General features: G+C 42.2%; 1 protein-coding gene across 4 annotated transcripts in view; it reads right to left on the reverse strand.

The window, feature by feature from the left end:
* EYA3 (EYA transcriptional coactivator and phosphatase 3) overlaps window positions 1-21,482 on the reverse strand; it is a 140,109-nt gene that overhangs the window by 84,213 nt on the left and 34,414 nt on the right. Inside the window, exon 1 of one of the 4 annotated variants that reach the window (XM_073317486.1) lies at window positions 16,382-16,889. The exons of 2 other annotated variants lie outside the window; for them this stretch is intronic. The gene's annotated coding sequence lies outside the window, so the exon portion shown is untranslated. Of the gene's footprint in view, window positions 1-3,046; window positions 3,185-16,381; window positions 16,890-21,482 lie in introns of those variants that run through there. One more of the 4 variants, XM_073317488.1, reaches the window with a different exon arrangement.

A 21,482-nucleotide genomic window follows, 5' to 3' on the forward strand; every position in this document is an offset into this window, starting at 1 on the left:
CACTTAGGCTCTTAAGCATCGTCTTTCACTGAGATTAAGACTCTTAAGTGACAGACACTTCTAAAAAATTTACTCTGTATATACTGCACAGCAGATGAAGGAGTGGGCAGTAGTCTGAATTTGTGGTTTGTCTGTTTAAATTCATAGCCTCATTTTACATATAAAAAGTTAATTTCCTTTTTAATTAAATTTTTGTAATTTACTCCTTTTAATAAATAAAGACTAAAAAGAAAAATTGTGGAATTTAAAGATTCTTGAAATAGTTTCAGAACTACAGAGTAAATTCTGTGAAAGTTTAAAGCTGAAACAAAAAAGAAGATGATTACTTTATAAATAAAATTTTGATTCAAATCCTATCTGACATTTTGACCTAATGCTTCCACAACGTTTTTTTATTCAGTTTGGTTTTGCATAGAAAGCAAGAGTGAAAACTACCTTAGTTTTCTGATCTGGATTTATAATTTTTTTTTCAAATGAATCAAAAGGGCAAATTTGTTCTCACAAACACTGGAATTAGCTTTGAACAACTTAAGCCAAACTCACATCTAGTTTATAAACAGAGTTACAATTACAATCAGAAGATCCTCCTTCTCAAACAAATAGGACATCTTGCTACCACGAATGCAGAAAGCCAGGACCAGTGCAATCACTAGGCGAACTCGGCGATCGCCTAGGGCGCCAAGTGGTTGGGGGCGGTGGTGGAGCGGAGGTGAGCTGGGGCAGGGGGGCAAAGGGAGGGCCACCTGCAGCAAGCAACGGGGGCGGGGGGGGCAGCACACAGGGGAACCGCTCCCTGCCCCAGCTCACCTCGGCTCCGCCTCCTCCCCTGAGCCCCGCCCCACTCTGCTTCTCTCCCTCCCAGGCTTGCGCGCCGAACAGCTGATTGGCGCCGCAAGCCTGGGAGGTGGTGGAAGCGGCGGCGTGCTCCGGGAGCAGGCGGAGCAGAGGTGAGCTGGGGCGGGGAGCTGGGGCGGGGGGCTCCCCAGGCCTAGGGGAGGGGGCGGCGGGGAGCTGCCGCAGGGAGGGCGGGGGGGGCAGCGCAAGGTGGAAGTTTCGTCTAGGGCGTGAAACCTCCTTGCACCGGCCCTGCAGAAAGCTTCTCCAAATCAAACCATTTATTACACCTGTCATAAATATAAAGGGAAGGGTAAACCCCTTTGAAATCCCTCCTGGCCAGGGGAAAGCTCCTCTCACCTGTAAAGGGTTAAGAAGCTAAAGGTAACCTCGCTGGCACCTGACCAAAATGACCAATGAGGAGACGAGATACTTTCAAAAGCTGGGAGGAGGGAGAGAAACAAAGGGTCTGTGTCTGTCTGTATGCTGTTTTCTGCCAGGGATAGACCAGGAATGGAGTCTTAGAACTTTTATAATGACAGGTTTCAGAGTAACAGCCGTGTTAGTCTGTATTCGCAAAAAGAAAAGGAGGACTTGTGGCACCTTAGAGACTAACCAATTTATTTGAGCATAAGCTTTCGTGAGCTACAGCTCACTTCATCGGATGCATACCGTGGAAACTGCAGCAGACTTTATATATACACAGAGAATATGAAACAATACCTCCTCCCACCCCACTGTCCTGCTGGTAATAGCTTGTGCTGGAAATGGCCCACCTGATGATCACTTTAGATAAGCTATTACCAGCAGGACAGTGGGGTGGGAGGAGGTATTGTTTCATATTCTCTGTGTATATATAAAGTCTGCTGCAGTTTCCACGGTATGCATCCGATGAAGTGAGCTGTAGCTCACGAAAGCTCATGCTCAAATAAATTGGTTAGTCTCTAAGGTGCCACAAGTACTCCTTTTCTTTTTAGAACTTTTAGTAAGTAATCTAGCTAGGTATGTGTTAGATTATGATTTCTTAAAATGGCTGAGAAAAGAATTGTGCTGAATAGAATAACTATTTCTGTCTGTGTATCTTTTTTGTAACTTAAGGTTTTGCCTAGAGGGGTTCTCTATGTTTTTGAATCTAATTACCCTGTAAAATATCTACCATCCTGATTTTACAGGGGGGATTTCTTCATTTCTATTTACTTCTATTTTTATTAAAAGTCTTCTTGTAAGAAACTGAATGCTTTTTTCATTGTTCTCAGATCCAAGGGTTTGGGTCTGTGGTCACCTATGCAAATCGGTGAGGCTTTTTATCCAACATTTCCCAGGAAAAGGGGAGTGCAAGTGTTGGGAGGATTGTTCATTGTTCTTAAGATCCAAGGGTCTGGGTCTGTAGTCACCTAGGCAAATTGGTGAGGCTTTTTACCAAACCTTGTCCAGGAAGTGGGGTGCAAGGTTTTGGGAAGTATTTTGGGGGGAAGGATGCGTCCAAACAGCTCTTCCCCAGTAACCAGTATTAGTTTGGTGGTGGTAGCGGCCAGTCCAAGGACAACGGGTGGAATATTTTGTACCTTGGGGAAGTTTTGACCTAAGCTGGTAAAGATAAGCTTAGGAGGTTTTTCATGCAGGTCCCCACATCTGTACCCTAGAGTTCAGAGTGGGGGAGGAACCTTCACAACACCAAAATCAAAATGGAGAAACTTCTCGTCCAGGTGACAACTGAACTTGAGCCAAGACTGTTTCCCAGAGGAAAGGAGAGTGTGAAACATTTGCTACAATGAATAGCCATTTATACGGAGGACATCCTATAGAGAGCAATCCAAGTTGCAGCTAGAGTTACAGAGAAGCAGACAGAACACAACCAGCAGAAGAGAAAGCATGCCTTACAGATATTGGGATAACTATAGTGCAGTTGGATAGAGGACTAGGAGTTCTCTAAGCAACATAGCTTTTTAGTTTAGAGTGTCTGTTTAATGTTTTATTCACCTTTTGTAAGGACACAAGGTGGGTGGCATATGCCATATTATTTAGCAAACACACGCCTTGGCTGGCAGAAAGTTGTTAAAAAGTTAGAGAAAATGAATTCTAATTTTTATTACAAACTAATTTAAAAAGCAGATTTTTTAACTCATGAAAAATTAAGGTAACCATGCTTTGATTAGTGTATCTACACACTTTCCGCTAGATAATCTTTAAAACCAGTACAATCATATTTTACCAAACACACGCCCAAGCATCCTTAGGTCCCCTACATAGTCTGAACTGTTGTACTCTTTCCTTTAGTCCACATACTTGGGTCTTCAAAACTTCCAAATGATGGCCAACCTTGTAAAAAACATGAAGTCACAGCAAGAGGAAAGTAACTGGTACCCAGGAATATAAACCTGTATACAAAACATGAATAATTCAAAAACCTACAGCAAGCCACTGAATGACAGGAGGCAGTCTGGAGTTTCAAGATTCTGAATAAGACTTGTGAAACAGTACATTTCTTTTTTAATTGTGAAAAATAACTTGCGTCCTTTAATAAAACAGTTCAGTGTTTAACTGCTGAACTGTCTTCAAGAAACAAGATTCTACTAAAAATAAATAGCAATTTTCATCAGCTACAAAATAGAATGACAGAGACCCACTGAAATCTGAATCAAATTAATAAAGTTTTAGTGCTGATATTTTATTTAAACCTGATTTGTAATTTTATTAATTAATTTAAGCTATTTTATTATCATTGCGGGCAAGTAGTTGTTTGCTAGAGTCAGTATTATTAAAAAATAATAAAAAAAAATATTCCAAAAAGACAGATGCTTTACACATCATTTCTTTAGTTTGTTCAATTTACTGAAAAATCATTCTCCTAAACTTCAAAATAAAAGACACAAAAAGCAAGAAGCATGGACTATAACATTTCATATATCAATTTCTCTGGCTTCTGTTCCTATAGCAAAATTCTGACACTGTATCTCCATGCCAAACCTGTGTTAAAAGTATTGACAAGTAAAAAGGAGTCATGTTGCATTAAATCCTATTTTAAAAATCTTAAACAGGCAAGTTTGGAATGTTAAACCTCAGTGAGGATGTAGATAATTCCCTCAGAAACCCAGATTGATATTAGTAGCAAATACTCCTTTTCCGGAACCATCTGCTTTGGCTTTGAGTCTTTAAAATTTCAGCTGGAACTAAGTACGTCTCTCAAATTGCAAATGATTAAAGTTAAAGATACTGTGATATGAATACCAACAAATAATTAAAATATCAGTGAAAAGATACTTTTTTCCCTCAAACTGTATTTGCTTGAATGTATACTTTTCAGATTCTATACAATTTTAAATAATGAAATTAAAGATACTGAATAGAAAACTATAATGAAATATTTCACGATGATACACCTTGAGGTTTTAAAATGTACAATATTTAACACATTTATTTCAATCCCTTATCCACCCAAGGGCCACTAATATATTGTTTCTGCATGTGGTAGCAGTTAATTCTGGAATGAAGGGGTTAAAATAATGCTAAGGTTCTAAGCTACGATGGAAAAAGAGACATTTCATGATGATCTGCCCCATTTCTCTACCCTATAGGCGTATGAAATTAGACATTAGACAGCAGACAGCTCTGTTAGGTCACCTAGTGCATCATCCAACCAATGCAAGATTATGCCTTAAAATATACTTCAACACTTCAAAATGTACGGTATTGCAGATTGCTCGGTGTTCAGAGACTCTGCAGTATCTAGGTACAATGAGATGTGGAAGATCCCCAAGATCACTTTTCTGTATTTAGATTCTGTATTTGATTTCCCTTCGGGTTTCACTGAATTAAAAAATACAGCAGAGGGAGATGAGGACAAGAACACTAAATTAGTATTACGTACTGTATTGTTACCAGGTTGTCTTACACTGACATTGTGGAAGATCCAAAAAGCGAGTGCTAGTTTTACTACTGTAACAATGATTCTGTGCCATACTGTCACTGTGCATAGACACACTAATGCAGTAGTCATAACACGGAGTTAAAGACTCCATATGGGGACCACAAAACAAAAAAGAAACTGTAGTTATTTAAAATTAAGTCCAATTGCGATCCATAGGTTTGTATACAAAGTTTTAAGACATTGTAAAAAAGAAAAGAATTGGAAAGTGACTTATTTATTTATAGTTGATATCAAAAGCTGCTTCTGTGAAATAGCTACTGCCCCCTAATTTTTAGTTTACAGAAAACCACACATTTTAGGGATACTATACAAACTCCACTGATTTCTTTATGATGCATTGGATCTGTTTTATTACTGTCACTTTTGCTCTAGGTGTTTAATTTCCTTCTCTCCATACGATGACTATTGTACAATACATACAGCGCCTACTAGATTAGCATGTCTTTGAGCAGTGATAATATAGCACAGAATCTAGCAAATTATTCAAGCATTTGTGGCCTTCTGGACCATCTACAATGTCAATAAGAAAAATTCTGTTCACATTCACTTTGTACTATACTCAAAAGATCTACTAGAAACACTATTAATATAAAAATTCAATATTCCCACAAGTGCCTTTTTAATACCATAAACCAACAAAGGGGAAAAAAAGACAGAAACTTAATGCAGTAAAGGAACCTTAAAGGGTCTGCCTTTAAAACAAACAATCTAAAGCAAATAAATGTAGAGTGAAGGCTGCTGCTTCCTACAACCCAGGCAATACTGGTGTGCAGTGGGCTGTAGATACTAGGCACAAACAGAATCTGAAGCTGTTAAAATGAAAATTTTCCACATTAATACAGAGGGACAAAATTTCCTATTAAAACACAGGGGGATAAAAAATCCTATTTGCCAAATGGAAAAGGGCTCCCTAGGGGGAAAATGCTGTCAAGATGATAGACTACAAATAAAGTAACCAGGAAAACTTAAAATAAACTGTAAAACACTGAAGCCTTTTAAGCCATTTCTTAGCAAACTCTACCTCTAAAGTCCGTTTACAGTATTTGTACACATTACTCTATCACATCTCCTTTTTGCAGAATGAATATGCCCAGTTTTACAGTGACAATGCTGACTACAGAAAAAACTGTCTAGTGCTATCTATGTTATAGTTAACAGAAAAAAAGTAAATATAATTGAGCTAGTCTAGCCTAATTGGCATTTTGAGATAAGAGGCCAAGGACACTCAACTTCCTCTCTTATCCTAAAAAGAGCTGGACCCTTCAGGACAGGGTTGAGGCAGCTTACTTAGCGAGATTGCACTGTTACAGCCTCACTATGTCTACACAGTATTGGAGGCCCTCACCCTCCAGGACTGTCAATCCAATACCTTTTGTCAGCAGCAAATTCAGTCAAAAATTGTACTGTCATGATGAGAAAAAGCTAATGGAAACTATTCAAACAAGGTCTATGCAAACTGCTTTCAATTTAGTTTGACACTAAAGGATGCAGTGGAGTAGGCTAGACCCAAAAATTCACCTCTGGATTGGTGTATTTTTCAATTCACCACTCTCACACCGTAAAGCAAAGGAACAAGTTTGAATAAGGGTATGTCTACACAGCCGATGTTGAAGCGCTGCTGCGGCAGAGCTTTAAACATGGCTGTGTTTTCGTGGCTCCAGAGCTGGGAGAGAGGTCGCCCAGCGCTGTAAAAAAACCCACCTCCGTGAAGGGAATAGTTACCAGCATTGTAGCACTGTCTACACTGCCAATTTACAGCGCTGAAACTTGCATCGCTCAGGGGTGTTTTTTCACATCCCTGAGCAAGGGAAGTTTCAGCACTGTAAGTGGTAGTGTAGACAAGGAGGTAGTTAAATCATTGTTAAATCATTAAATTGTTAGATCCCAGAAGGTTGATGATTGCACTGAATCTATTGTACAAATACCACAAGGAGGTTTACATGTTTCCGCCCCAACATATATTGTCCTGTAACTTTTTTGTGGAATCAGGAAGTAGAACCACTTAAATAGGTAAAAAGAAAAGGAGGACTTGTGGCACCTTAGAGACTAACCAATTTATTAGAGCATAAGCTTTCGTGAGCTACAGCTCACTTCTTCAGATGCATATCGTGGAAACTGCAGCAGGCTTTATATATACACAGAGAATATGAAACAATACCTATTCCCACCCCACTGTCCTGCTGGTAATAGCTTATCTAAAGTGATTTCCAGCACAAATCCAGGTTTTCTCACCCTCCACCCCCCCACACAAATTCACTCTCCTGCTGGTGATAGCCCATCCAAAGTGATAACTCTTTACACAATGTGCATGACAATTAAGCTGGGCTATTTCCTGCATAAATCCAGGTTCTCACATCCCCCCCACCCCCATACACACACAAACTCACTCTCCTGCTGGTAATAGCTCATCCAAACTGACCACTCTTCAAGTTAAAATCCAAGTTAAACCAGAACATCGGGGGGGGGGGGGGGGGTAGGAAAAAACAAGAGGAAACAGGCTACCTTGCATAATGACTTAGCCACTCCAAGTCTCTATTTAAGCCTAAATTAATAGTATCCAATTTGCAAATGAATTCCAATTCAGCAGTTTCTCGCTGGAGTCTGGATTTGAAGTTTTTTTGTTTTAAGATAGCGACCTTCATGTCTGTGATCGCGTGACCAGAGAGATTGAAGTGTTCTCCGACTGGTTTATGAATGTTATAATTCTTGACATCTGATTTGTGTCCATTTATTCTTTTACGTAGAGACTGTCCAGTTTGACCAATGTACATGGCAGAGGGGCATTGCTGGCACATGATGGCATATATCACATTGGTGGATGTGCAGATGAACGAGCCTCTGATAGTGTGGCTGATGTTATTAGGCCCTGTGATGGTGTCCCCTGAATAGATATGTGGGCACAGTTGGCAACGGGCTTTGTTGCAAGGATAAGTTCCTGGGTTAGTGGTTCTGTTGTGTGGTATGTGGTTGTTGGTGAGTATTTGCTTCAGGTTGCGGGGCTGTCTGTAGGCAAGGACTGGCCTGTCTCCCAAGATTTGTGAGAGTGTTGGGTCATCCTTTAGGATAGGTTGTAGATCCTTAATAATGCGTTGGAGGGGTTTTAGTTGGGGGCTGAAGGTGACGGCTAGTGGCGTTCTGTTATTTTCTTTGTTAGGCCTGTCCTGTAGTAGGTAACTTCTGGGAACTCTTCTGGCTCTATCAATCTGTTTCTTTACTTCTGCAGGTGGGTATTGTAGTTGTAAGAAAGCTTGATGATGGGGCGCCCAGGATTTCCAGGTTTATGGATCTTGGGTAGTAGATAGAATATCCCAGGTCGGGGTTCAAATCCGCACAGACACACCCCTGGAACCCCGACCTGGGATATTCTATCTACTATCCAAGATCCATAAACCTGGAAATCCTGGGCGCCCCATCATCTCAGGCATTGGCACCCTGACAGCAGGATTGTCTGGCTATGTAGACTCCCTCCTCAGGCCCTACGCTACCAGCACTCCCAGCTACCTTCGAGACACCACTGACTTCCTGAGGAAACTACAATCCATCAGTGATCTTTCTGATAACACCATCTTGGCCGCTATGGATGTAGAAGCCCTCTACACCAACATTCCACACAAAGATGGACTACAAGCCGTCAAGAACACTATCCCCGATAATGTCACGGCTAACCTGGTGGCTGAACTTTGTGACTTTGTCCTTACCCATAACTACTTCACATTTGGGGACAATGTATACCTTCAGATCAGCGGCACTGCTATGGGTACCCGCATGGCCCCACAGTATGCCAACATTTTTATGGCTGATTTAGAACAACGCTTCCTCAGCTCTCGTCCCCTAAAGCCCCTACTCTACTTGCGCTATATTGATGACATCTTCATCATCTGGACCCATGGAAAAGAAGCCCTTGAGGAATTCCACCATGATTTCAACAATTTCCATCCCACCACCAACCTCAGCCTGGTCCAGTCCACACAAGAGATCCACTTCCTGGACACTACAGTGCTAATAAACAATGGTCACATAAACACCACCCTATACCGGAAACCTACTGACCGCTATTCCTACCTGCATGCCTCCAGCTTTCACCCTGACCACACCACACGATCCATCGTCTACAGCCAAGCTCTGCGATACAACCGCATTTGCTCCAACCCCTCAGACAGAGACAAACACCTACAAGATCTCTGTCAAGCTTTCTTACAACTACAATACCCACCTGCAGAAGTAAAGAAACAGATTGATAGAGCCAGAAGAGTTCCCAGAAGTTACCTACTACAGGACAGGCCTAACAAAGAAAATAACAGAACGCCACTAGCCGTCACCTTCAGCCCCCAACTAAAACCCCTCCAACGCATTATTAAGGATCTACAACCTATCCTAAAGGATGACCCAACACTCTCACAAATCTTGGGAGACAGGCCAGTCCTTGCCTACAGACAGCCCCGCAACCTGAAGCAAATACTCACCAACAACCACATACCACACAACAGAACCACTAACCCAGGAACTTATCCTTGCAACAAAGCCCGTTGCCAACTGTGCCCACATATCTATTCAGGGGACACCATCAAAGGGCCTAATAACATCAGCCACACTATCAGAGGCTCGTTCACCTGCACATCCACCAATGTGATATATGCCATCATGTGCCAGCAATGCCCCTCTGCCATGTACATTGGTCAAACTGGACAGTCTCTACGTAAAAGAATAAATGAACACAAATCAGATGTCAAGAATTATAACATTCATAAACCAGTCGGAGAACACTTCAGTCTCTCTGGTCACGCAATCACAGACATGAAGGTCGCTATCTTAAAACAAAAAAACTTCAAATCCAGACTCCAGCGAGAAACTGCTGAATTGGAATTCATTTGCAAATTGGATACTATTAATTTAGGCTTAAATAGAGACTGGGAGTGGCTAAGTCATTATGCAAGGTAGCCTATTTCCCCTTGTTTTTTTCGACCTCCCCCCCTGACGTTCTGGTTAAACTTGGATTTATGCTGGAAATGGCCCACCTTGATTATCATGCACATTGTAAGGAGAGTGGTCGCTTTGGATGAGCTATCACCAGCAGGAGAGTGAGTTTGTGGGGGGGGGGGGGGGGGGAGCGTGAGAAAACCTGGATTTGTGCTGGAAATGGCCCAACTTGATGATCACTTTAGATAAGCTATTACCAGCAGGAGAGTGGGGTGGAAGGAGGTATTGTTTCATGGTCTCTGTGTATATATAATGTCTTCTGCAGTTTCCACAGTATGCATCCGATGAAGTGACCTGTAGCTCACGAAAGCTCATGCTCAAATAAATTGGTTAGTCTCTAAGGTGCCACAAGTACTCCTTTTCTTTTTGCGAATACAGACTAACACGGCTGTTGCTCTGAAACTCTAGAAAAGGTAGTGTTTTTTAATAGAACCATAATTGCAGAGGACTCCTTAAGAGTTCTAGAAAAGTCTTTTAATTAAAATTAGTCCTTTTATATTAAAAGAAGCCATCTCTGCCCTCTAAATTAGCATTTTTAGATTTTATCAGAAGATTAACTTTTCTTCACAATAGCTTTTTTGGGGAATTGTGTCGATCTTTATCTGTTATTAAAACTTCAAAGTTATGGAATCTATGTTTTACTATTTCACATGAAATTTTAGTTCTGTTCTAGTATGAAAATCATTTTATTCTGAAGGCAGAAAAACACAAAGTAAAATGCATCTCTTGGTAAGTCTGGAATATTTCTGATTCCTTAGGAACATCTATAAAGATTTGTCAATATTCATAAGATCTCGTACACTGCCCGGTAAATAACCAAAGAAATGCTTATGGCTTTTCAGTATTTTGGAGCAATATAGCCAATATAATATGATTTAGTTGGTGTTGGTCCTGCTGTGAGCAGGGGGTTGGACAAGATGACTTCCTGAGGTCTCTTCCAGCCCTAATCTTCTATGATTCTATGATCCAGGTCAGCTGAAGTGTAGCTTCGCTGAATCACTGGTTTTTATTAAGAAACCCCTGAAAGTAAATAATCTAAATTCTCAAAGCATTTAAAATGAAATAGACTGTAGTTCCCCTTAAGCATTAAATATAAAAATAACCCCTAACCTGAATGAAGCATTATTTTAAAATGGTTTATGAAAATAAGTTACAAGCTAGGAGGAGACATGAATGAGTGAGCAGACATTAGTAGCACTACTGGTAAGGGCAATCTTGTTTTCTTATGTTTACACATTATGTTAAGAAGGAAAACAGTATCTACCTGCAACATTATGGCACAAACAAAAATGATTAAGTCATATTAGGATATAGGGTTAACCTAAAAGAGTAATATGTAAACAGCAGTTATCACAGCAGCTTTAAGTCTTTACATCCTAAACTTTATTCTAATACGAAAAGCTTCCTACTGTCTGAAAAAAATCTGAGACACTACAAACCTAACAGCCTGCAGCTTTCCTATGAGAAGTGAATTATTCGCCATTCTTCATAACATGAGGGGGAAAGGAGTCCAGGAGAGCTGGCTGTATTTCAAAGAATCCCTATTGAGGTTACAGGGACAAACCATCCCGACGTGTCGAAAGAATAGTAAATATGGCAGGCGACCAGCTTGGCATTGGAAGAATCCAATGCACCGCTACAGACTAGGGACCGAATGGCTAGACAGCAGTTCTGCGGAAAAGGACCTAGGGGTAACAGTGGACGAGAAGCTGGATATGAGTCAACAGTGTGCTCTTGTTGCCAAGAAGGCCAGTGGCATTTTGGGATGTATAAGTAGGGGCATAGCCAGCAGATCGAGGGACGTGATCGTTCCCCTCTATTCAACATTGGTGAGGCCTCATCTCGAGTACCGTGTCCAGTTTTGGGCCCCACACTACAAGAAGGATGTGGAAAAATTGGAGAGAGTCCAGCGAAGGGCAACAAAAATGATTAGGGGTCTGGAATACATGACTTATGAGGAGAGGCTGAGGGAACTGGGATTGTTTAGTCTGCAGAAGAGAAGAATGAGGGGGGATTTGATTGCTGCTTTCAACTACCTGAAAGGGGGTTCCAAAGAGGATGGTTCTAGACTATTCTCAGTGGTAGAAGATGACAGGACAAGGAGTAATGGTCTCAAGTTGCTGTGGGGGAGGTTTAGGTTGGATATTAGGAAAAACTTTTTCACTAGGAGGGTAGTGAAACACTGGAATGTGTTACCTAGGGAGGTGGTAGAATCTCCTTCCTTAGAAGTTTTTAAGGTCAGGCTTGACAAAGCCCTGGCTGGGATGATTTAATTGGGGATTGGTCCTGCTTTGAGCAGGGGGTTGGACTAGATGACCTCCTGAGGTCCCTTCCAACCCTGATATTCTATGATTCTTACTCCAACTCGTTTCTTAAATTTAAGTACATGAGAAATTCCATAAACATGTAGCCCAGCAATGCAGATTGAGTCAAAGATCATGAAAAATGCTATTTGGCAGCCCCAGACAATTATGAAGGACATGAAACAACCAGACCATAAAGCAGCTCAATGGGCTAACAAAATTTGAGGGCATTAAATTACGTGTTATTTAATGTGCCTTCCTACACTTACATAGATGTGTCCGGGAAGAATGTCTCTGATGAGAAAAAAAAAAACATTGGACGCCCAGCTGGGAGGTAAATTTAACTCTTGTTTATGATTTAGTACGAACTGGAGAACCACAATACGTTATGTATTAATTTGACTAATATTATTTTTAAAAGACAAAAAAGAACAAAGATACCAGGGCAATAGCAGAGCTTTCTTGAGGGCTGTTTCAAGACTGGAATGAATTCTCTGAGGAACTAAGGACCATCATAAATCTTATCACCTTCCACTCCAAGAACAAATGTGACACATGTTAATACAACTAAGCAATGTGACTATTTAGAATGTGTATTACCATAACACCTAGCACTAGTGGAAGGCACTCAGATACTGTGGTGATGAGCACGGTATACTAATCTATACAGAACAGACACCAGGCAGGAAATAAACCAAGCTACAAACAAACCAAAAGGCTGCGTATGCCAAGATCTTTTTTTTTTTTTTTAAGTAGTACAATTGACTAAGTCAGCTCAGGGGAAAACACACACTAATCTTTCACTTCTTCATGCACAGAAGTGCTCTGTAACAATGTTCCTGAGCCCCATTCATGAATAAATCCACTCAATTTGCTTTATTAAAAATATAATTTAAAAATTTCCACACACAGAGTCCCTCCACCCACCTTTAATTCCCTGAGCACTTAGGACTGGGGTCGGCAACCTGTGGCTCCAGAGCCACTTGCGGGCAGCTGTTTTTTGAGGGGGTACGAAGTGCAGGCTTTGGCCAGGAGGCGATTACCACAGGCGGCTTCCAGCCGGCAGTGCAGCAGGGCTCTGGCCCCACATCACTCCCGGAAGCGGTGGCTGCTGGCACATCTCCGCGCACTGCCCCCATCCTCACAGCTCCCATTGGCTGGTAACCGGCCAATGGGAGCTGCAGTGGCGGTGCTTGCGGGGGCGGGCAGCGCACAGAGACCCGCTGTTCCTCCCTCCCCACAAGGGGCGTTCAAAGACTTGCCAGTAGGCAGCCGCTTCTGGGAGCAGCATGGGGCCACAGGATGCAGCTCGCCTGAGCCCTGCTGGCTGGGAGCCGCCTGTGATAAGCGCCTCCCGGCCAGAGACTGCACTTCACATCCCCTCCTGCACCCCAACCCCCTGCCCCAGGTCAGAACCCGTCCTGCACCCGCACCCCCTCCTGCACCCCAATCCCCTGCCCCCTCCTGTTTATATTCAAATTCAAATGGCAGAAGTCGCATTAAAAGTATTGATGAGTAGTAATAACTTTAATATGTTCAATTATTATTAGTTGATAAATTCTAATTCAACAAGTAGCTTTGCATGTAGCTTTGCTCCCAAAATATTTTGGTCAAAGATAAAAAACAAAAAAATGGCTCTTCTTCTTTGAAAGTCTGCACACCTCCAGCTGAGGAGAGCGAGCTCTCCACAGCCAGTTAAATACCCCTCGTAGGTTGCACAAAGGTTGTTTGAATAAAACATACAGCTAATGAAGCTAAGGGCTACACTGACTTGCCTGATAGCATTCCCAGACAAGGAATAAAGAATCAAGTTTGAGACGCAAACTCTGATCTCCTTAATTGCTCCTTAAAATAGCAGTCATGTTATATGCACCATCTATTTTATTTCGGAAAGGAAAATTACCCAGGCTGAAAACCCTACAGGGCTATAATGGAATTATGGATTACAAATATTAAAGCATTTAGTTCGCACACTTGTGTAAAAATGTAAAGAAAGAATGAAATCCTTTGTAGAATTTTTTACTAGAAGAAAGCTATTTAAATAATAGAATCATAGAACTGGAAGGGACCTTGAGACGTCATCTAGTCCAGTCCCCTGCACAAAAGTCAGGGTTCAAAACTTTACTGCTAGTTAACATATCCATCACGTCCCAAGAATTAACTTCAGATGAAATATACTGTAGCAGAGGTCTGATTGCAGGTCAAGAATTCCTGATTATTAACCCCATCTGACACTACCAACCTCTGTTAGCAAGTCATTTAACCTCTCTAACTCAACTCAGTCTGTTACACAGGTACAATAGATAGCTACCTCACAAGGATGTTGTGAAAAGCAAAGTAATTTGAAGATGAAGTTCATTATACCTATAATAAACTAGTCACATTGTTAAAAGATGGAACATAGGCTAGATATTTTTGGCAGATAGTTTAGTGCAAAGAGAAATGAAGATTATGGAAGATATGTAAATGTAAGCAAAAATCAATCACTTTATTTGGAAACCTTAAAGAGCAGTTTGACATGTGGACACATTACCGGATAGCATCACATCAACAAATGGTTTCATTAGGTGGACAAATTGAATCACAAGATCAGTATTTTAAAGTGATCATTTTAAAATTTCAATTCACTTATCACAACAAATACTTTCCAGTGTACACTTAGCTGGAACAAAGAATATGTTGGTCAGTTTTGTTGTTTTTAGTTCTCTTCCACTCATACAGTGCTCTAATGTTTGGATTGCAAACACAGCTGGGAAATTTTAAATAGAAAATCTTGTTTTCACTGGAATTTCAAAAACATAATAAGTGAAAGCAAATCCATTTTCATCTTAAGTTATGTAAAATATTTTTTCTTTAAACAAAACATTACATTTTGAGCCTAACACATCCCAAATATCCCTTCAAACTAATCTAGAGAGAACAGAAGTAGATCACAAACATAAAATGATCTACTCTTACAACATTTTCATTTTAGCTACCTGATAGAATGCTCTTGATCACAGAAACATAACATAGTAAGTGACAGCGAGATTTCCTGTTTTGGTAACAACTGAATTTACACCTTGATCAAAAACATACTTTCTAAATTCACAATCCAGTTACAACTATGCTGAATAAATCGGATGACCAGCGTATAATTGTTTTCAGTCAACATGCAATGATGGGGTCCTTAAACACTGCCTTGCGAAACTAAATTATGCACATGTGCTATACACATATCTACTCATGCAAGCAAGCCATGTCTCTGTGGTTTGCATGTACTTTTATACATACACAGAAAATCTATACAATTGCTAGAATTGCACCTTCTGAGGAAAAATCTACCCTAAATAAAGTTTACAATACTCTTCTAAATGCATTTTTAAAAACCACCACCACCACCCTCTACAGGCCACTGCTAAACTTTTCTTGTAGCTAACCTTCTTCACAGACTATTAAAACACAATAGGTAAACAGCTTTCCAGAAAAAAAGCCTCACACAGCCACAGCATATTAATCACCAAGAGTGACCTGTATTTATTTACCTTAGGCTGCCCTCAATTTTATTTTCAACAAGAATCAATAAATATTTTGCAAATGCATGTCTTGACTTCATATGTTGACTATTAAAGGGCTGCCAGGATCCAGCACATTTGAAGATTAATCTCTAAATAGATCTTTCATCATTTCCCCAAATCTGTTTAAGTGCTCAGCCATAAGCCACACCCATATTTAAAACACTGTAACTATGGCAAACAATGATTTCTCATTATTATTTTGCTTTAGGAGTGGCCATGATACTTATCATGGTGCAAGCAGTTCTAGGACATCTGTAGCAATTTGCATCTTAGCAACCATAGATTGCCAAAGTAACCCACTCAAAAATTTAAAGAAGGAATGAATTCTTGGGTAGTTTAGTATTTTTACTAAAAGAAAATTGTTTCAACATCAAATTTCAAAGCTTTGCTGCCAGTTAACACATCCATCATGTTCCCAAAATTTACTTCAGAAGAAAGATACTATGGAAGTAGTGGTCTGACCACAGGACTAGAGGGCAAGGCCTCATTAGTACTAGTGCCATCCGACACTATCTCCCTCTGTTAGTATGTCGCTTAACCTCTCTAACTCACTCAATCTGTTAAACAGGTGTAATATTTAGCCACCTCACAAGGATGTTGCAGAAAGCATAGTCATTTGAAAATTAAGCACAAGTTATGTGTAAGTATAATTACACAAAAAAGTACTTTAAAAGAACATTAGTGAGGTTGCAAAGCTAAGCACTCCATAGTTAGGAATTCCAGAATTAAGGTTGTCTATGCATATACATAATGATACAGTCTTTAATTATGTGATCACATACTGTTTTTTCCATAGTTGCCCTTCCGTCCTTCAGTGCACAAGATTGATGGTGCTCAGAGAATGAATCAGTGTTGTGTTGGGAAGGAGACTGTTGGACCTGGCCTCATTTGTTGCAGAAGCTGGAAGGAGTGTGTGATGGTCTATACTGTTATGTTCACCACTTTTACAAGACGATGATAAATTTGGTACAAAGCGTGCCTTGTGAGGTATCACTTGAAATGTCAATCTGCTGAATATAATTATCCTGTTGGAATATGTATAGCAACACTATATGTGTAGTTATAATACTCTATTGTATGATTGTTACAAAAATATGCTGTAATTCTGGGTAACACACACAGACCAGTTTTTCAGTGACAAGGATACACTGGTCCCAGCGAGGTGTTAAAGAGCTTAAGGTGCCATTCTGCAGGGGAAAGGTATAAACAAGAAATTTTCATTTCATCATGGAGACAGTCCAGACCTTATGTCAACAAGAGACTGCTTGTCACCTGCACCCCAGCTGTGGGTAATCCTCAAAGAGGGGAGAGTGGTATAAGAATGAGAGACTGTGGCCTCCAATTTACCTCTCTCCTCCTTTATCTCTGCTCATGACATCGACTCCCAAAAAACTGAACCCAGGCTGAAAGGAAACTGAGCCTGTGAAATTTTCTGCAGAATATGGTAAGACAAAACCTTTTGTTTTTCATAGAATATCAGGGTTGGAAGGGACCTCAGGAGGTCATCTAGTCCAACCCTCTGCTCAAAGTAGGACCAATCCCCAATTTTTGCCCCAGACCCCTATATGGCCCCCTTAAGGATTGAACTCACAACTCTGGGTTTAGCAGGCCAATGCTCAAACTACTGAGCTATCCTTACCCCAAAGTTTTTAAGTTCACTTAGCTTGTTACATTAGGTATTAGCTTGCGTTTTACCCTTTTATTTTCTTTTGTAACCAGACTTGACTTTTATGTATCAGTTGCAATCATTTAAAACTATCTTTCTGTAGTTAATAAATTTATCTTAGTGTTTTAACTTAAACACTATGTTTGGATTAGTGTGTGTGGGAAACTCCAGTTGGGATAACAAGGCTGGTGCGTTATTATTTCCCTTTGATGAAATGAGACTGTCTATGAGCCTGTACTGTTCAGAAGGGTACTGAGCAGTACAAGATGCACATTACTGGGTAATATCAGAGTGCAGTGAATGAGGAGGCGGGGTGAAAGTAACTTAAAGGACTTACTGGTACACAGGGCCAGGGTCCTGAGCAGGGGGATGGGGCCCCACCAGAAGGGGGCGGGTCCTCAACTGTAAGAGGCGGGGCCTTTAAATCACGCTTTAAAGGGCCCGGGGCTCCAGCAGCAGCGGCTGGGAGCCCCGGGCCCTTTAAATCGCCACCAGAATCCCAGGGCTCCAGCAGTGGGGCTCTGGTGGGGATTTAAAGGGCCCAGGGCTCCCGGCAAGCAGCCAAAACCCCAGCCCTTTTAAATTGCTGGCCTGGGGAAGCTGCCCCCTGCTGGTATGGTTGGCTGTGTACCGGCTTACTTTCACCACTGCGAGGTCTAATAATTAAGGCACTTGAAAGCTGTCCTAGAGAATTGGATTCTGTACATTGTCTCTGCCCCATCGTTCCCGTATGATGCTGGGCAAGCCATTTAAAACAAACTTTTCACAGCTGGCCATTAATTTTATGTTCCTCATTTTCTCGTTGCCTGACTTGAGATAGTTGGTCTGCTTTGCAGACATGCTGAACACTCACAGCTGCAACTGAATTCAGCGGGAGCTGTGATCTGAACATACAGAGTGCTATATAATCAAGGTTACAAGAAAACCATGCGCTCCAATTTTATTGCAGAAACCACACTTCTAACACATACCACAACATTCTGTGACTACTGCAAATTTGAATGGCATTGTGACCCTATGTGCCAGTTTGCCACACCACTCCCTCACAATGTCACAACACCGTTCACTCAAATTTGAACCAGCTTCCCCTTCCACCATGATAGAAGGGCAGCCAGGCCAAATTTCAGTGACTGGTATTGTGACCTGGTGCCCTCAAATTTGTCCTCACACCAAAACCACAACTTTAACCAACTACGGTCACAACTTTTGAAACAAACAAATCACAACTTTCTTATAGCCTTAAATAACATGTTAAATATTCTGAAAAATCAGGCCCTAGGTTTCTCAAATTGTGTTCCAAATATTATTGGATACTTTCAACCATAACATCAGGTGCCCATCTATAAAATAGGAATTATAGCACCCGGGGATGGGGGACACTCAACTCTCGTGAGCACCTCCTGTTGGCCAGGTGTGAACCTGCACTCACTCTCTCTTTTCGCAGTACCCCGTTGGCCATTGCCTCATCAGGCAGGTCTTCACTGGCTCAGCCCTCCAACTAAGTCACACAGTTAATATTCATGAATGAACAAACCCCTTCCAGGGTAACAAAGTCCAACAAATGGCTGGTCCTCTGCAGGGTCTTCAGCCCCATCTCTGGGCCTGTTTAAATTCTAGCCCCATTCTCAGGCTCCAAAATGAAATGTATCCCCTTCTCGAGGCTTTGGCCACTCTGCTAGCGGGGGGGACCCAGGCCTGCCCACTACTCTATGTCCCAACACAGGGACACCCAACATGCTGCTTTCTTTACTAGTTGCTATTGCTGCATTCCCTCAGCTGCTTCCCACTCTGTCCCATCACTTTCTTGGGCTCTCCATCTGTTGTTCCCTGTTTAAGAGGGGTCTCTCTACCAGGCCTCCAAATTGTTTCTTAATCTCTGTCTGATTTCTCAGACTCTTCTCTCATACCTCTTTGCCTGGAGAGCTTGTAACCGTCTCTGCCACCATTTAGTTAGGATTTTCTCTCCCAGGCCTCTGCACCTGGAGAGCTTCACAGTCCTATCCCAACTTGAGCAGGGTTTATCCCCAGTCTCTTTATCTGTGGAGTCTCTCAGCCTTCCACTCCTTCCTCACCCTTCCGGTCCCAGCTAGCAACTGACCCTGCTCAGGCCCTGCAGCTCCTTTTAACTGAGCCGGCTGGGAAATGATTGGCTGCTTCCCGTAACCTTTCTAGGTAGGCCTGGAGGAACCCACCTTCACTGCTCCTTTCTGGGTTGGGTCAGGGTGTGGTAGGATCAGGGGGCCTCAAAGAGCCCAGAACAGCCCATCACACACCCATTTACCTCAGGGGCATTCTGAAAATAAACTCATTAATATTTGTGAAGCATTCAGATATTGTAGTGATGAGCATCAGTGAAAACCCTGTGAGGAAATTAATAATTCTGCCTTCAGAGCAGGGTTTGAATAGTGTGGAGTAAATAATGCCTGGGGCCGCACATTAAACAATAAGAAGAAAACAAAATTTTGAATAGCTGCTCATTCAGTGAACCCTGTCCATTCTGTGCTCTGAAAGAGGTAGGGATCCTGAGGGAAAAATGGTATGTGACTGTGTAATTGAAGACTGTACCATATGCATATGCACAAGCGAGCTGAATTAAGGTTGCACAAGTAACTTTAATTCTAGCAATTCCTAACTTTGGAATGCTTGACTTTGCAATCTTAACAGTGTTCTTTTAATGTAATTGTGTGTGGGAGCTCTTCTAGGTTTTTAAAAAAGCAAACTGAAAAAAAAAATTGAAATTCCATCACGCAGCATTATACTGACCCCCACATGATTCATCAAAAGGGTTGGAACCACACAGACTTCTGTCACTTGAGCTAACGGAGTAAATGATAGCAAGAGTAAGTTGCTACCCTCTGTGTACACCAGCACTAGTAAGGCCTGGGACACTTTGCCAATGGGTTTCACAGATATTTGCTGACAGCAGAGGAATAGTGAGACTCAGGGATCTTGGGTTCCATCCCAGGCTTTGGAGGGGACTGTGTTTAGTGGGCACAGACCCTTCTGCCCATTTCTCCCAAGCTTGACCTCGCCCCATTCCCTGCAACCTGTCCCCTTTCTTCCCCACCACTAGTTCCTCATCCCAGTCTCCACTCCTCAGGCTTCTGACCCCAGTCTGCCTTCTGCAGAAGCCTTCCTCTCACCCCTTTAGTCTCCCCATCCCAGTCCTCCTGCCCAACCCTTCCCAGTCCCCACTTCAAACTCCCCAGCCTCCTTGCACTTCCCTTCCCTGATCCGTTTCCCCACCCCCATCTCCTCATCCAATCTCAGTGCCCTCTCCTTACCTGGCTCCTTGTCTCTGTGCAGCCAGTGCCAGTTCTTCCTCCACACCCTGCCTTCCTGTCAGTTCTGTCTCCCCCCACCCACATTGGTTCCTAGTTCCAGTATCCCTCTCGGCTCCTCATTCAATCTCAGTTCCTCCCCCACCTACTGGTTCCCTGTGCCCCTTCCTGGCTCCCAGACATCGCCTCCTTGCCCAGCCAGTGCCAGCCTCCACCCCCCAGGCTCTCCATCCCAATCTACCCCCTGATCCTCCCCAGGAATGCTCCAGGTCCAGCTCTTGTCCTTTCTGCATTTAAATCAGACAGCTTCTTCCTTCCTCCTATACACAGCCTGGGTGGAAGCAGGAGCATCATTGAGAGCACAAGAGAGCCAGGCTCCCTGCTCTCAGTTCCCGTGCCCAACCCCACCTCAACCCCTATCAGCCATTACCTGCACAATCCAGCTTCACCCTTGTAGCCTGGGGCTAGAGGGAATATGCTCAGTCACTCTGCAGGGATAGCGCATGCAGAGTCTGATCAGCACTAGATGCAAAGCGAGGCTTGACTTGAGCATGCTCAGTGAGGACAACAGAAAAGTTACCTACCTTTACAGTAACTGGAGTTCTTTGAGATGTGTTTTCCATAAAAATTGTATGGAAAAAAAAATGTCATACAACTCTTGACATGCATGCACCCCTTGCACTCGAGATCAGAATATTTTAGCCAGCAGTGTCCACTAGGACGGTATGATCTCATACCAAGAGCACAAAGGGTGCTGCATGACCAACCACTGCTCAGTTTCTCGTTCATAACCCTTCCCCGCAGAATCCAATCCAACAGAACTCCAAAACTAAGGGGAGACAGGAGGTTGGTACCACTGAGGCAGTGGGCCTGCATGCTGGTGGAATGTGGAGCTCTACCAATAGCAAAGGAGATTCAGATTCTTCCATAATCTAC

The sequence above is a fragment of the Lepidochelys kempii genome, chromosome 19 (genome assembly GCF_965140265.1).
Source record: "Lepidochelys kempii isolate rLepKem1 chromosome 19, rLepKem1.hap2, whole genome shotgun sequence".
NCBI classification, from domain to species: Eukaryota; Metazoa; Chordata; order Testudines; family Cheloniidae; genus Lepidochelys; species Lepidochelys kempii.